Below are 15960 nucleotides of genomic sequence, written 5' to 3' on the forward strand. Positions count from 1 at the left end.
TTTGTTTCAGGGCTGATTGTTCGTCATCAGATCATTGCCGCCCTTTCTCCTTTTGTTGCCCACCCTGTCTGCATGGGGCAGGGAAGGGCTAGGAGGAAAAAGAGAGTCCAATGTGTCTGTTTTTCTTTATAGCAATAGTAACTACACTTATTTCTGTGTAAAAGGAAAAAATGCTAAAATCCAGGTCTTAACAGGGCACTGTGCCCTCTGGAGCAGCATTGTCCAATAGAAACAGAATGTGAGACACATGTGTAAATTTAAATTTCCTAATAGCCACATTAAAAGAGGTAAAAAGAAACAGGTGAAATTAATTTAATGATTTATTTAACCCAGTATATCAAAATATTAGCATTTCAACATATAATCAACATAAAAATTATTATGGAGACATTTTACATTCTTTTTTTCATACTAAGTCTTTGAAATCCAGTGTTTATTATCTACTTAGAGCACATCTCACTTCAGATTAGCCATATTTCACGTGCTCAGTACCCACGTGTGTGCTCATGGTAGCCATTGGACAGTGCAGGTCTAGAGCAGCACCATCCAGTAGAACTTTTTACAGTGATACTAATGTTTTGTATCTGCACTGTCTCACACAGAGGCCACTAGCCACAGATGGCTGTTGAGCACTTCACATGAGGCTAGTGCTGAGGAGCTGAGTTTTAAATGTTATTTAATTTTAATTAATTAAAATTTAAATTTAAACAGCCACATGTATCTAGTGGCTACCATACTGGATAGCATAACTCTAGAGATTTGATCTTGTTAGAGAAATATAAATTTAAACTTAACCAAGGTATCATTTTTCATCTACCACATTGACGGAGATTAAAAATTTGGATAACACTGCTTGGCAAGGGTAATAGGACCTCTCATGCATGGCAGTGGGAGTATAAATTAGAACAGTCTTTATAGAGGACAATTTGACAATGTTTATCAAACTTACAAATATACGTTCCCTTGGACCCAGCAGTTTCACTCCTGGATATTAATGTCGCAGAGTCTCTCACATGTGTAGATTGATTTCTATAGAAGGATATTTGCTGCAGCAAAAGATTGGAAACCACATACGTATCCAGTTAATGGGGGGACTGAATAAATAAGCTATAGTACATTTTAAAAATGTAATTTGCAACTATTGAAAAAATGAGGCCAATTTTAATTTGATGTCCAAGCTATAATGTTAAGCAAGTGTAGAGCAGTGCATATAGTATGATGCCATTTGGATAAAAGAAATGACTAGCCTATTTACGTCTAGAGCAGCTCTGGAAAAATGTAGAAGGAACCAATCACAATGGTTGCCTCCTGGGAGAGGAAAGGATGGATGTGGGAAAGAAGTCTACTTATTATTGTACAGCATACCCTTTTGGAATTTAATCCAATGCACTTCAATTACTTATTCAAAAAATAAGTACTTAAAACACAAAAAAGTAAACTCCAAGGGAAGGGTGAATCAGAGAAGGCTTCCTAGAGGAGGTGACCTTTGGACGGGGTTGCAAGAGATACACAGGAGTCTTAGCAGGAGGAAAGCTGAGGCTCAGAGGCACGAACAAGCAGAACAGGACAGGCATGCGTGTGTACCTGGAGGTGGGTAGAGTACCAGTATATAAAGTAGAGCAGTAAGGGAGTTTGGACAGACACGAGATTGGCTAAATGGGAAGGGTTTTTGCGCAGAATTCGGACTTAACTCTATGAGCCATAGGCAGCCATTCACGCTTTGAGGGAAGCGGGAAATGACATGATTGTGTTTGTGTGAAAGACAACTTTTGGCAGAATGTAGGGCGATTTAAAACAGTGGTTCTAAAGTGTGATCCAAGGAGTTCCTGAGACCTAGAAAGTACTAACTACGTAACTACAGAACAGATTTTCTTCGTATGCGTCAACCAAAATAACACACCACAACAGATTCATTACAGAAGCAGATATGTGAATCCAGCTATCTTCTGTGCAGCCAGCCATTAAAGAGAGTTATAAAAGTATGAAGCAATGCTTCTTTTCTCCCTACGTTTTCTGTTTTGGAAAATATAGTTAATTTTCATTAAAATTTGATAATTAGATTAAGAAGTAATAGTACACTCATTACTTTTTAAAAGAAAGAAATTTTTTAATTCTTAATTTTATTTTCTAATAGTGCAAATATTGATATAACCAACATAAACAAAAGCTCTTGGGGCCCTCAATAGTTTTTAAAAGTATAAAGGGGTCCTGAGACCAAAAATTTTGAGAACCACCAGTCTAGAAGCAAGGAGGCCCGGTGTGCTTATAATTCTGGTTGGATCAAAATAAACTATAGGGAAACAAATGCAGCTATCCAAACATGAGTCAGGTAGGAGGCATGAACTAGCAGTGTTGGAGCTGATGTGTGTTTTGCATATCCACGTGCAACGTAGTTGTCTGGGCAGGTATGTGTGAGAGGAGGAGCCTGATTGATGGATGGGTTTTGACTGATGGAAATGTTGGTGCATGTCCTATACTCCATCTACGTACTAAAAGATATTCCTATTATGTCCAGTCCTTTGCTGTTATAAACATCCTGAGCATCCCTCAAGTACAGGCCTCTAAGTGCCCACCACCTGCAAGAATTACGCTAGACTATGTCCTTAAAAGTGGGATGCTGGGCAGGAAAACATGCCTATCCTCAGCTTGACTGGAAGCCGTCAAGTTACTCTCCAGTCTGTAACTCTCCCTGTAGCCTTGGATGAGAATCCTCATTTCTCCAACCCTTAGTATTGTCAGGCTTTTAATTTTGCCAGTCTGATGGATGGATGTGAAATGGCATCTTGTTGTTTTAACCGCACACACACACACACACACACACACACACACACACACACACACGTCTTCTTGATCCACTCATCCACTGATGGGCACTTAGGTTGTTTCTATATCTTGGCTGTTGTAAATAATCGGGCATTAGCCTTGAGTCCTCAAAAGATATTCAGGGAAGGTGCCTTTGTCCACTCATTCAGCACACATTGGTGGATCACCTTCTTTGTGTAGTGCACTGGGCTATGCTGGAATCTGGACACAGACATTGTGTTTCAAAAACATAATTTACAGCTAGGATTATTGTCATCTGTGACTTTGAGGCAAAAACAGAATATCATATTTATTTCTAGAAAGTGTTTCCCAATCTCTGCCATTCTCATTCCCCCCGCCCCTTACCCAGCAATCTCTTTGGCTACGTGTTGTCATACACGCATACGATGTTAGAAGGAAACTTTGGAGGTCACCTGGTCCAATGCCCTCATCTTACAGATAACGAAACTGAGATCCAGAGCAGGAATGTGAAATGCCTAAGGTCATACAGTTAGTTCGTGACCTTAAAAAATAAGTAACCACTGGGTAATTGTTCTCTATTTTGCTACTTATGCATCAGATAAGAGAGTAATGACACTTGTGACCTGGCAACTTCTGATGAAAATTTATAAAGCAGACCTATAAATTGTGCACATTGTAAGAAAGCTAGAAAATATATACAAATGTAAGTTTTAAAAACTACTTAGGTTTAAACTTTCTTTTCTTCACAGAAGCATTTCGTATTTGTGGTCAAGGTGTCTAGACATTTTCAACATAGAGGGTTTTTAAATTCCTCACTGGAGTGATTTTCATCATCAAAATATTTTTTATAATATACCCTAAAGTGGGCATCACTTGGTCCTAATGATATGTAGCATAAATTTGAGAGCCAGGACAGTGGCAACAGAGAGGGGTGAAACCTCCCACGCAGCTGACCAGGAAACAGATCCAGCAGGCCTCACTTCCCGGTCACTCCCCAAAGCTTAGCCTCCACCCCTCCCCTCCCAAAAAGGGGAAGGAAGAAGGTTCAGAAAAGATAATGTGCCCATCCTTTAACAAAGCTTGGCTAACCCTTTGGGTCCCCCAAGTGCTCCTGTTTCCTGTGGCTAAAGTTAGACCTGTTAGATACGAATTTCATTTTTAATCCATGACTGGGCAGACGGAGGGCTACAGATCTTCTCCAGAAAGGACGGGCATGTGTTGGGGGTGGGTGGGTGGGGTAGGAGTCTCTTTTTTCACTCATTCCAGGGAAGAGGGCAACAGAGTGTCACTTTTTCTGTACTTGTCAGGAGCAGCAAGATCGTGGGCCAGTTACTTTGTGTGACAGTTATGAGAGGGAGTTTCCACAAAGAAAGTGTTTCCTAAACCTCACTCATTTATGAATCATCTTTTACCATAGCCCTTAACATTGTAAAACACTTAATAGTTTTCTACAGACCGACAGTTTTTCCCTTATAGTTATCTTTAATGGAAAGGTTATATTATTATAATATAAAACCAGTGTGATGGCCCAAATTTGAATATAAGTATTAAGATAAATAGATACCCACAAAACAGAGTAACTACATTCTAGCTAGATGCTGTTGCCCGAGTCTCTTTGCACCCTGGAGAGAAAGATTGAGGTTGGTAAGCACTGGGTGGGTGTTAAAGGTGAGGTAGCCCCAGTCTGATGGACTGAGAATGGACAGTGAATTGAAAACATGATAACTTTCCTATGTGATCTGCTGCTGGGTAAAGCCTGTCAGAGCAGACTCTCCCAGTGCCCCACTCATGTTGCCTAGGCTCACTCCAGAAATCACCTCCAGAGTCCCCTAGACCCATTTATGACTTCCTGTGTCCTTCAACTTGCAGGGGTTTCCAGCCAAGGGGGTTAACATCCCGAGGGCCCCCCCCCCATCAGTGAGAGGCAGGAGTTGGTGGATTAAATGCTTCCACCTCCCCACCCCTTAGTGGAAAATTATGAGGTGTGTCTTACAGTCTCTCAGGGGGGCCCCAGTGGGTTTTACTCCGGCTGCCCACAGCTGTAACCTGGTGGGTTTACAGCTTTTTGTGGCCTCCCTCCTTTTGCTACCTCACTTTCCCACTCCCCACCAGTTCTTCCTGGGGATCACCTCCCACGTAAACAGCTTATACCTAAATCTTTACCCAGGATCTGCTTTGGGGGGAGCCCAAACTAAGGCAGCTGGTAAGCATACTGCCTAAAATGATCTTACAAATCACAAGGTACCAGACTGATCCTTTGGGAAACAGTACCCCAAGGTATATATCCAAATGGTGTAAAGCAACATCACTTTTCTTTCTTTAAAGTTCAAAAATATATTGAAATTCTTGGTGTTCAGCTCTCTCTGCCATTTTCCCTAACATATTGGTGATACTCTGTTCTGATGAGTAACATCGTTTTCCATTTTTGCTGTTCCTCTTTCAATATGGTATTCCAATTTGCTAACAAACTTAGTGTTTCCAAATTTGCCTGTGAATTTAATTTACTGTGTGGCACTTGTCAGTTGTTTGTCAGTCTGAGCTATCCAGTGAGTGGAGCGGCACAGTCTGTGGCTACTGAAAGTAAGTGTTTGTTGATGCATCAGTGATGAGCCCAGGCTAAAATGCAGCAGGCAAGTATTGCCAGACTCAGAGAGCCACTTTCTGGCAAACCTTTTACAATATCCTGAGGAGAGCCAGGGCTTTAAAATTAGGGAGATTAAAAAAGTACTTCTGCAAGATGAAGTTTCTGTTTTGGCCTGAGTCTTATTGGCAGGTTGAAGGCAGGACTGAAGTTCTAATGGGGAAAGTACTTCTTATCTTCAGGGTTGGGCCCGTGCCAGGGAGGTCCTGTCGTGTGAAACCTATCAATAGATTGTTCAGAGAGTAGTGAAGTCCAGGGTGAGATATATCCCACAAGAAGTCAGAAGCATCTTTAATTGGCATGGGATCAAGAAATTCAAGAGGAAGGCAGGAAGAGGGCCACCTTCATGGACAGAGCTCTGCACTCAGCAGGGCTCCACTATGTGGGCACATAACGTCCAATAAATATTTGTTTAATATTTGAACAAATCAATGCTTGGTAGTCAAACTTGCTTTGGGTTTTTAGGGATGGTGGCCTCAGAATGAGTATTCATCACAGAAGAGCCCCTATACATTCTTTCCTTCCCAAGACCGACTACGTAATTTGCAGGGGCCAGTGAAAAATGAAAATTCAGGTCCCTTGTTAAAAAAGTTAAGAATTTCAAGATGGTGACCGCAAAGCTTTATACTCTATGTGCCCACATAATGGAATGCGCTAGAAGTACCACAGTAAGTGAACTTGATCTGGTTTCCGCATTCATTGAACTTAGCTTGAGGGAGGAGACAGACGTTAACCAAGTTGTCACACAAGTAAAGGGTAACATTTTAATAGGGTCAGTACAACAAAGAGGAGGCACATGAGGCTGAGAGGCCATAACTGGGAGATTTAATCTGGTTTGGAGCCATCTTGGATGTCAGGCTGATATCTGAAGGATGAGGAGGAGTTGGCTGAGAGAAAAAGGGGAGGAAAGAGGGTTCCAGGCAGAGGAAACATGGGGAAAGAGGAATTGGGATTATGGGAGGATGGAGCGCAGAGCAAAGGGAATGAGGTTAGAGACGAGAAGTAGACCAGGCATCAGCCCGGTGATCCGGCGGAGGGGGGAGAAGATGGGGCGCCCGGAAGCAGCCCTCGGCTCCCTCCCCTGGAGGCACAGAGGGTGGGGGCCTTGGCTTGACGGCTACTTGCGGAGGTTTGGATTCAGGATTTGTTCCTGGTGTCCAAGACTTTGATAAGAAACTTACAGAGGCTGATGCTTACCTACAAATCTTGATAGAACAGTTAAAGCTTTTTGATGACAAACTTCAAAACTGCAAAGATGATGAACAGAGAAAGAAAAGTGGAACTCTCAAAGAGACAGCAAATAGCATGGTAGAATCAATTAAACACTGCATTGTGTTGCTGCAGATCACTAAAAGTACTATTAATCCTATGGATGCAATATATCAACCTAGTCCCTTGGAACCTGTGATCAACACAATGCCCTCCCAGACTGTCTTACCTCCAGAACCCACTCAGTTGTGTAAGTCAGAGCAGAGCGTCCATCTTCTCTACCAGTTGGACCTGTATTAGCTACTACCTTGGGACATCATCAGACTCCAACACCAAACAGTACAGGCACTGGGCACTCACCACCTAGTAGCAGTCTGACTTCTCCAAGCCATGCCAACTTGTCTCCAAACACAGTCCTGGAGTTCTCTTATTCTAGCAGTGAAGATGAATTCCATAATGCGGTTGAATTCCATCAGAGTGGCTCATCCTCACAGCACTTAATAGATTCCTCTGGTTCTGCCTCAGTCTTAATACACAGCAGCTCAGGAAATAGTCTAAAGCGCCCAGATACCACGGAATCACTTAATTCTTCCATGTCCAATGGAACAAGTGATGCTGACCTTTTCTATTCACATGATGATAGAGATGATGAAGGGGAGGCAGGGTTGGTGGAAGAGCACAAGAGTGTTATCATGTATCTGTTGTCACAGGTTAGGCTTGGAATGGATCTTACTAAGGTAGTTCTTCCAACATTTACTCTTGAAAGAAGATCTCTTTTAGAAATGTATGCAGACTTTTTTGCACATCCGGACCTGTTTGTGAGTATTAGTGACCAGAAGGATGCCAGAGACTGAATGGTTCAGGTTGTAAAATGGTACCTCTCAGCCTTTCACACAGGAAGGAAAGGATCGGTTGCCAAAAAGCCATACAACCCCATTTTGGGTGAGCTCTTTCGGTGTCACTGGACATTACCAATGATACTGAAGGGAATGTGGAGCTAGTTTCAGAAGGACCAATTCCCTGGGTTTCCAAGAATAGCGTAACATTCGTGGCTGAGCAGGTTTCCCATCATCCACCAGTTTCAACCTTTTATGCTGAGTGTTTTAACAAGAAGATACAATTCAATGCTCATATCTGGACCAAATCACAATTCCTTGGGATGTCAATTGGGGTGCACAACATAGGACAGGGCTGTGTCTCATGTCTAGACCTTGATGAACGTTACATTCTCACCTTCCCTGATGGTTATGGAAGGTCTATCCTTACAGTCCCCTGGGTGGAACTAGGTGGAGAATGCAATATTAATTGTTCCAAAACTGGCTAAAGTGCCAATATCGTCTTCCACACTAAACCTTTCTGTGGGGGCAAGAAGCACAGAATTACTGCTGAGATTTTTTCTCCAAATGACAAGAAGTCTTTCTGCTCAATTGAAGGGGAACGGAATGGTGTACTGTATGCAAAATACTCAACAGGGGAAAATGTAGTTTTTATAGATACCAAGAAGTTGCCTGTAATCAAGAAGGAAGTGAGGAAGTTGGAAGACAGAATGAGTACGAATCCCACTGCCTTTGGAAGGATGTCACTTTCAACTTAAAAATCAGAGACATTGATGCAGCAAATGAAGCCAAGCATAGACTTGAAGAAAGACAAAGAGCAGAGCCCGAGAAAGGAAGGAAAAGGAAATTCAATGGGAGACAAGGTTATTTCATGAAGATGGAGAATGCAGGGTTTATGATGAACCATTACTGAAACGTCTTGGTGCTGCCAAGCATTATGTTGGGAAATGCAAAGTTTGCTCCTGGTGACCAGGGCAGGAGGCATAATGAAGTAACAGTCTTCCTTTGGGAGAACCTATTCACTCCCTTCTTATTGCAGTGGTTCCTGTCTCAGGGATACTGGACTTTCTGATGCAGATGAACAATTGAAGCGAGAAAAGCTTCCCTTTTTCCTGTTCTGTGGCAGTTACAATGTTGACTTGGGTCTTGAGAAAAACTTCAGGTTTTAAAAACAAGATGTCTGCTCCTTTTCCAAATCCCATGTTATAAATCCTAGTCTCAAACTCTGCACTCTAGTATTGCTGTTGAAATATACAACATCTGTTTCCTAGTTCATATAATCTTGGGTTCTCTCTCTCTCTATATATTCACATATATACATGTATATAATACAGGTGATGCCAGATTTTTCATAAATACGCCATCTACTGTAAATATTGGTTCCTCTGAGTTGTTTTAGAAATTTTAGCGCAACGTATTAAAATCACGTGTTAGGAAATTTCATGGTCTCACCTACAATAACTTTAATTTTGGAACTGAACTATATTAAATTGTATCTAACTCTGGACTACAGTTTAATTATACTCAGTGCTTCTTAAGGCTTCATAAAGTAATTTTTCCAACCTTTAAAAAAAAAAAGTAGACCAGACCTGACTTTGCACAGGGTCTTAAGGACACTAACAAGTCTTGAGAAATTCGGGACCGTGTTCATGACTAACAATAACACAAAGATGAGTAAAATTATTCACCCTTAATTTCTCTTCAAATAAACTGAGAAAGGAAATTGCCTCATTACAGTTCTCATCCTTATTAATAGGAGATGATGTCTTTCCACATAAACAATCATGTTCATGGACGCTGGCCAATCAGAACAGGCACCACGTGTGGAACCAGCACACATCCATGGGCATTGGCCAATCAGAACAGGCATTAGGGACTGTGTGTGGAAAGAGAGAACTTGAACCTTTAATGATGAGGGGGTCTTTAGGAGCTCTAACTCCCCATCTATCCCCATCTTTGCTTGGTTGGCTCCATCCCATCACTTAGGTGTCATCTCAAATGTTCCTCCTCTGAGAAGCTTCCCTGACCTCTCTCTCCGGTAGTTTCACCCCTCCCCACCTTTCATAGGCTTTCATATTACCCTGGTCTACTTTCTTCATAACACCTAGTACCCCCTAAAACTAGCTTTTTTATTTGCTTATTGTTTTATCGTCTCTGTCCCCTCTGAGGGCAGGGACCATATCTCTTTTGTTAACCAATGTATCTACAGCAGCTTGCACAGTGCCTGGCACCTAATAGGTACTCCATAAAATATTTGTTGAATGAATGAAACTATAGAGTGAAATTCATTCATCTGAGTCTCTTGTTGTTCCTGGGTGGGTGGGTGGGTGGGTGGGTTGGTTGGTTGGTTGGTTGGTTGGTTATTTATTTATTTATTTATTTATTTATTTATGCATGCATGCATGCTGCTCCGGGTCTCAGTTGTGGCATGCAGGATCTTTAGCTGCGGCATGAGAACTCTTAGTTGCAGCACGCATGCGTGATCTGGTCCTCCGACCAGGGATCGAACCCAGGCCCCCTGCGTTGGGAGCATGGAGTCTTAGCCACTGGACCACCAGGGAAGTCCCTGGATTTCTATTGCCAAGAAATGAGAACTATGGTGGGTCCCAGAATCAAAAATGGAATTTTATGGAAGGCACATCTTGGTGTTTTAGTCTTTCTGAAAAGAAATTCTACAGCTTTATATTCGCTCTTTTGGGTTCATTTGTTCATGTGTGTCAGTCAACAAACATTTGTTGAGCTTTTTCTGTGTGCTGGATTAGGCCTTAGAAATGCCCAGGAAAGTTCTGGACATGAAAGAATTCTACTCTTAGTAAAACACTGATTTCCTGGGAAATGGATTAAATGCTGGATGAATATGCTTTGATTCTGCAAAATCCAGATCTCAGTTTCAGACCTCAGGATAAAAGTGATTGGGATGGGCTTTGAAGCAAAAATTCAGGATTAGAAAATTTAGCACAAAGTCCTTTCCCCCTCCCTGCAGCCCACTTGTGGCTTGTCACAACTTTTGCTTTTTTACTCAAAACTTGACAGGACATGATAGTGCTGCTGAAGGAAGGATTCCCTGAATACCTGCATGTCCCTGGTGTTTGGCGGCCCTTTACCTCTCTCCCATAATTTGGGGTTGTGATGAGGCCCTCCTCCACTTTCAGAGACAGCTGCAGAAGGAAAATGTCCCTCTAATCACAGGTGACATCTTTCCAGACACCACATCAGAAATGGTAACTAACTTTCACGTTATTGTTCTGACAGCTTCTCTGCTGACTATTGCCAGGAGCATTTTCTCAAGTTAGTCAAGACTAGTCTGAAAACTGGTGGCCTCCTTTGTGCTAATGAACTCTAGTTGGACAAGGAGAGAGGTCCAGTCCTTCCAGAGGCCACATTCTGAGGAACTACATTAAGATACATTGTTGGCATATTCAGGTACATTGTTTTGAGGGGAGGGGTATTACCTATTACACAGTTATTTTCCTTTTAGCTGTTTCTTTCTACTGAGAGAAACATCTTTAAGAATAAAGAGCCTCTTGTGAGAATTTCCAGTTTTGTTTGGAAGAGAGCTATTTTGATCAAATAAGCCTTAAATTATATTCTTCTCAGGCCTAAGGAATTGTGTCCCAGCTAATACCCAAGCAAGTTCTGCTGAAGTGCCTGGACAGACTCACTCCCTTGTAGGATCACAGAGCCTGCAGGCACCAAGGGTTAGCAGATCCTGCAGAGCTGAGCCCTGAGGGCCTAAGGCCCCCTGGAGTTGGGCAGTGGGTGGATATCAGATGCCTTGAAGAGGAATGAGTGTCTATGGGCTTGTCTTTTTCTTGAGGAGCAGTGAGAGTGTGGAGCTTATTTGTGAACTTATTTTACTTTTGGCAACTTAGTATTATTTCAAACTTATAGAAAAGTTGCAAGTCTAAAATAAGATACTTCTGAATACTCTTTACCCACCCTTCACTGATTGTTTACATTTGCTTTCTCTGTATCTCTCTCTGTGTATCAGTCTCTAGATAGATAGATAGATAGATAGATAGATAGATATGGATCGTTAAAGATAGATAGAGATATAGAATATATATATTTAACATATAAATGTAAATTATTTTTCTTCCTATTTGAGAATGAATTGCAGACATTACACCCCTTTAGCCCCAAATACTTCAGTGTAAGAACAAGAGCATCCTCACACAGTATAATTATCAGAAGCAGAAAATTTAACGTTGACAAAATAGATTAACTCCTCCACCATTCTTTTTTTTTAATTTATTTATTTTATTTATTTTATTTTTGGCTGTGTTGGGTCTTCGTTGCTGCATGTGGGCTTTCTCTAGTTACGGCAAGCAGGGGCTACTCTTCATTGCGGTGCGCAGGCTTCTCATTGCGGTGGCTTCTCTTGTGGCGGAGCACGGGCTGTAAGCACGCAGGCTTCAGTAGGTGTGGCGCTTGGGCTCAGTAGTTGTGGCTTGCGGGCTGTAGAGCGCAGGCTCAGTAGTTGTGGCACACAGGCTTAGTTGCTCTGCGGCACGTGGGATCTTCCTGAACCAGGGCACGAACCCGTGTCCCCTGTATTGGCAGGCAGATTCTTAACCACTGCACCATGAGGGAAGCCCCCACCATTCATTTTTAAAGTTTGCCAACTGTCACAATAATGTATTTTATAGCTGTTGTTATTCCTGGTCTAGAGTCCAATTCAGGATCATGCATTGCTTTTATTGTCACATATTCTTTTGTCTCCTTTAATCTGGAACAGTTCCCCAGGCCTTTTTGGTGTTTCTTGATTTTGACAGTTTTGAAGAGTAGAAACCGGTTAGGTTGTACAGTTTCCCTCAATGTGGGTTTATTAGATGTTTCTCCATGACTATCTTTGGATTATGCATTTTAAAAAAATATCTGGAGTGATGGAAGAATACTTTTTTTAAGCTGTGCATTTTTCACAGGAATATGACAGAAGTGATATGGTGTCTTCCTCTGTGTATCACATCAGAGGATACACAGTATCAGTTTGTACCAGTATTGGTGACATTAGCTTTGGTTACTTAGTTCAGGCGGCATTTTCTAAATTTCTCTATTGTAAAGTTACAATTTTTCCCTTTTTAAATTACAAGTAAATTGAAACTGTGGAAGAGTCCTATCCCTCATGAAATGTTAACCCACTAGTTTAGCATCCATCGATGATTTTTCAACTCCATCATCCCTTCTATGTTTATTAGTGTTCTATACAGAAGAGGTGTCCCTTCACCATTTATTTATTCATTTATTTAAATCATATATATTATATTTGTTTATTTATATTATGGGGTCATGGATCTCTGTTTTGGCTGGTGAGAGCCCTATAAGCTGGTGCCTCATCCATCATTCTTAGAGTACTTCATTACTTTTGATACATAAACATGTTCCAGGCTCATCTTGTATTTTCCCTACCCCAGCCCTAAAATCAGCCTTTTCTCCAAAGAGCTCTGGGTCCTTTTAGTGGAGAATGGTACTTAGAAACCAAGATCTGGGCACTGGGTGTGTTCATTGCTACTAGGGTGTCATTGCACGAATATGTGTGTATGTGTAACCATGAATTCATTCTGATGCCTCCAATTCCAATCTACCTATATGCATCTATTTTAAAAAACTTTAGGTGTGCCTTCTTTCTTTAGTACAGAGACATAAAGAAGGAAATAACAGCCACTAAATAAAAAGGCAGTTGTCCCAGTACCTATATAGCCTATAATGGGTGTGTATGTGTGTGTATGTGTGTATATATATATATATATATATACATATGCACACACATGCTTAGGGTATATAAGTATATGATAGCACCAAATAAAAAGTGATAGTCTCCTTCCTCCTACCCCAGGCTCTGTCTCCAATGAACACTACATGTGCTTCCTTACAGAAAGAAATTTGATTTGTATAATCAGGATGTATGTATGTATATGTAAATAGATAGATATAGATAATGTATGTATTTTCCTCTTCTAATTTTAAGAATTTGACACAGTAGGAAACATGCTGTGCATACAATTTTATTATTATTATTATTATTATTATTATTACTATTACTCAATATATCCTGGAGGACCTTCCATACATTGTGTAGCTCTACACTATTCTTTCTAATTGCATAGTATTTCATATTATATGGATGGACCATAGTTTTGTTTAACCAGTTTCTTTTGGTGGACATTTTGTTTCCAGTATTTTGCTACTTATAAACAGTGCTACAGTAAACATCCTTGTGTGTGGATCTTGGTGAAAGTATATTCATGACTATCCCACCATTATTCCTACCAACTATTTTACTGATAGATATTGTCAGAGTATCTTCCAGAAAGTTTTCTTTGGTTATATAACCTAATCCTTCTGCTTGCAGTATCTAGGGACAGGTTAAATGATGATGACATTCTGCCTTGACACCTCTAAGGCTCTTGATTACAAGTCTCCAGCAGTACCGATGTTCCCACCCAGTCAAGGAGATCAAAAAAAGTCAAAGCAACCTTCCATCTTAAAACTCTAATTAAATCCCTATTTAAATTGTTGTTTCTCACCTTAATTTAAAATTTGCAGGTCTAATCTCTCCATGCAAGGATGAACCTCACATGGTGAATAGAGATACAAAAAAGTAACATTGTGAAAATGGTTCTGCTCTTGTTAGCCCTGAGGGCTTGTGCTTAAAGCATTTGGTCTCTGATTAGTAACCAAATGACAAAAGCCTCCTATTAGTCTTTTTTTTTTTTTCTCCTATTAGTCTTGTTGAGACTCCTTTCTGCTGGAGGAGTGTGTGGATAGACTGAAGCAAAGCCTGGAGAAGTAGAAGCTGTGACTCTCTCTGGCTTCCTGGACGCTTCCCAACCTCTGATCAGAGAGGAAGCAGACTCAGCTCTTTCTGTATCTTTCACAAGGGACAGTCAATGGGAAGGTCGTTCAACTTTAAATTTCTTCCCAGCCTTATCTTTAAACACTCATGTAAATTGACATTACATTCTTGTTAAAATATACAAATAATGGCTTGCATGGCTTCCCACAAAGTCAAGTTGACGGACCATTTTTATTCTGTGGCTTTACCTGCCTCCTAGTACACTGCTAGTTTTAGAAGCAGAGAGCCACGTTCAGCTTGTCTTAGGTTCAGTGCCCTAGAAGCAGACCCGGATACAAGTGTGAGTAGTTTATTTGGGAGGTGATCCCCAGAAGCACTGGTGAGGGAGTGGACAAGAGAAACAGGGAAGGGAAGGAAGCCACTACAGCGTGTGATCATGAACAGGTTAGCTCTGTGGGCAACTGGGGCTCAATCCTGCTGAGGACTTCTAGGAGACTGTGTGGCAGCGATTCTCAAACTTTGCTGCACAATAGACTCACCTGGGGAGCTTCTGGAGCTCCTGTTGTTCAGAATCCCTGGATAGCAGAAGTCAGGACCCCAGAGCATTTTGAACTCCCCTGGTGATTCCAATGCATAGTCAAGGCTGAGAGACTGTACCTCCGAGTTGTCCCCTCCAGCTTTAGGAAGCTGGGGTGTTTCCCTACCAACTCCAGTTCATCACGGGTTGAGGGCTGCTCCTGGTGACACTAACACCCAAGCATTTCTGGCCTGTAGAAAGCTGAAACATGCCAGGGAATGGTGACTGCTCAGGGGATGTGGGCCAGCAGTATCAGCTACACAATTAGCTGGATATGATATCAAATCCTGGCTTTGTTCACCCACTCACAGAGCAGTTTTAATCAAGTCATTTAAACTGTTTAAGCCTCAGTTTCCTCGTGTGTAATAACTTCTTTGTCCAAGCTGTAAGGATTAGGTATAATATACGGAAAGCACTCAGCATACAGTGGATTCTTAATAGATCGTTGTTTTAAACCCAGCAAGGGGAAGGAGGGAGGGAAGGAAGGGACTCCTTCAGGCAGCCAGAATATGCCATAAAGAAACTAAGCTTTAACAACTCAGGTTGTGAGTTCTAGTCTGGTTAGACAACACCAACTAGTTCTACCAGGGAATCTTTTTTTTATTTAAAGGAATGTTCTGATCAGTTGTCAGGATTTACAGAGTGGCTTAGCAGGTGCAGTCCATTTCTCCAGCATGTTCCATCTCTGCTTTGTGTGGCAAGTTGCCCCCAGGAGTAGACGATCCAGAGACCAGTGGCCGAAGGGAAGCCTTTCTCTTCCTGTGGATGATTGCCTGCCTGCTAGTATTTGGGGTGCTGCTCAGGAATGCATGGGGTGCTGTGGCTGCTAAGGCGTTACCAGCACTGGGGTCTCTCTAGATAGGAAAAGGCAGGAACCCAGCCAAACCTGAGTGAAGCACTAAGAACTCTCCTTGTAAAGTCAGGTTCCCGATATTATCATGGGCAATAAACACATTTGAATCTGAATTGTACAGTTGGACCATCTAAGTTGTTTGGTTACATGGAGTAATTCCTTAGAAATTAAGCAATTATTTGGACATTCCCTAAACTATATGGGTAATATTTTTGTTGATAAGGGCCTCAGACAGTTCTGTATGGGAATAATTTTAATAAATAA

At 41.5% G+C, this 15960-nt stretch overlaps 1 protein-coding gene and 1 pseudogene across 4 annotated transcripts in view; both read left to right on the top strand.

Moving 5' to 3' along the window:
- Window positions 1-15960, top strand: part of ARHGEF3 (Rho guanine nucleotide exchange factor 3) — a 309968-nt gene that overhangs the window by 143256 nt on the left and 150752 nt on the right. The window lies entirely within an intron of this gene.
- LOC130709056 (oxysterol-binding protein-related protein 9-like) lies at window positions 6388-7958 on the top strand (annotated as a pseudogene).

This window comes from Balaenoptera acutorostrata, chromosome 10 (genome assembly GCF_949987535.1).
Source record: "Balaenoptera acutorostrata chromosome 10, mBalAcu1.1, whole genome shotgun sequence".
Classification (NCBI taxonomy): domain Eukaryota; kingdom Metazoa; phylum Chordata; class Mammalia; order Artiodactyla; family Balaenopteridae; genus Balaenoptera; species Balaenoptera acutorostrata.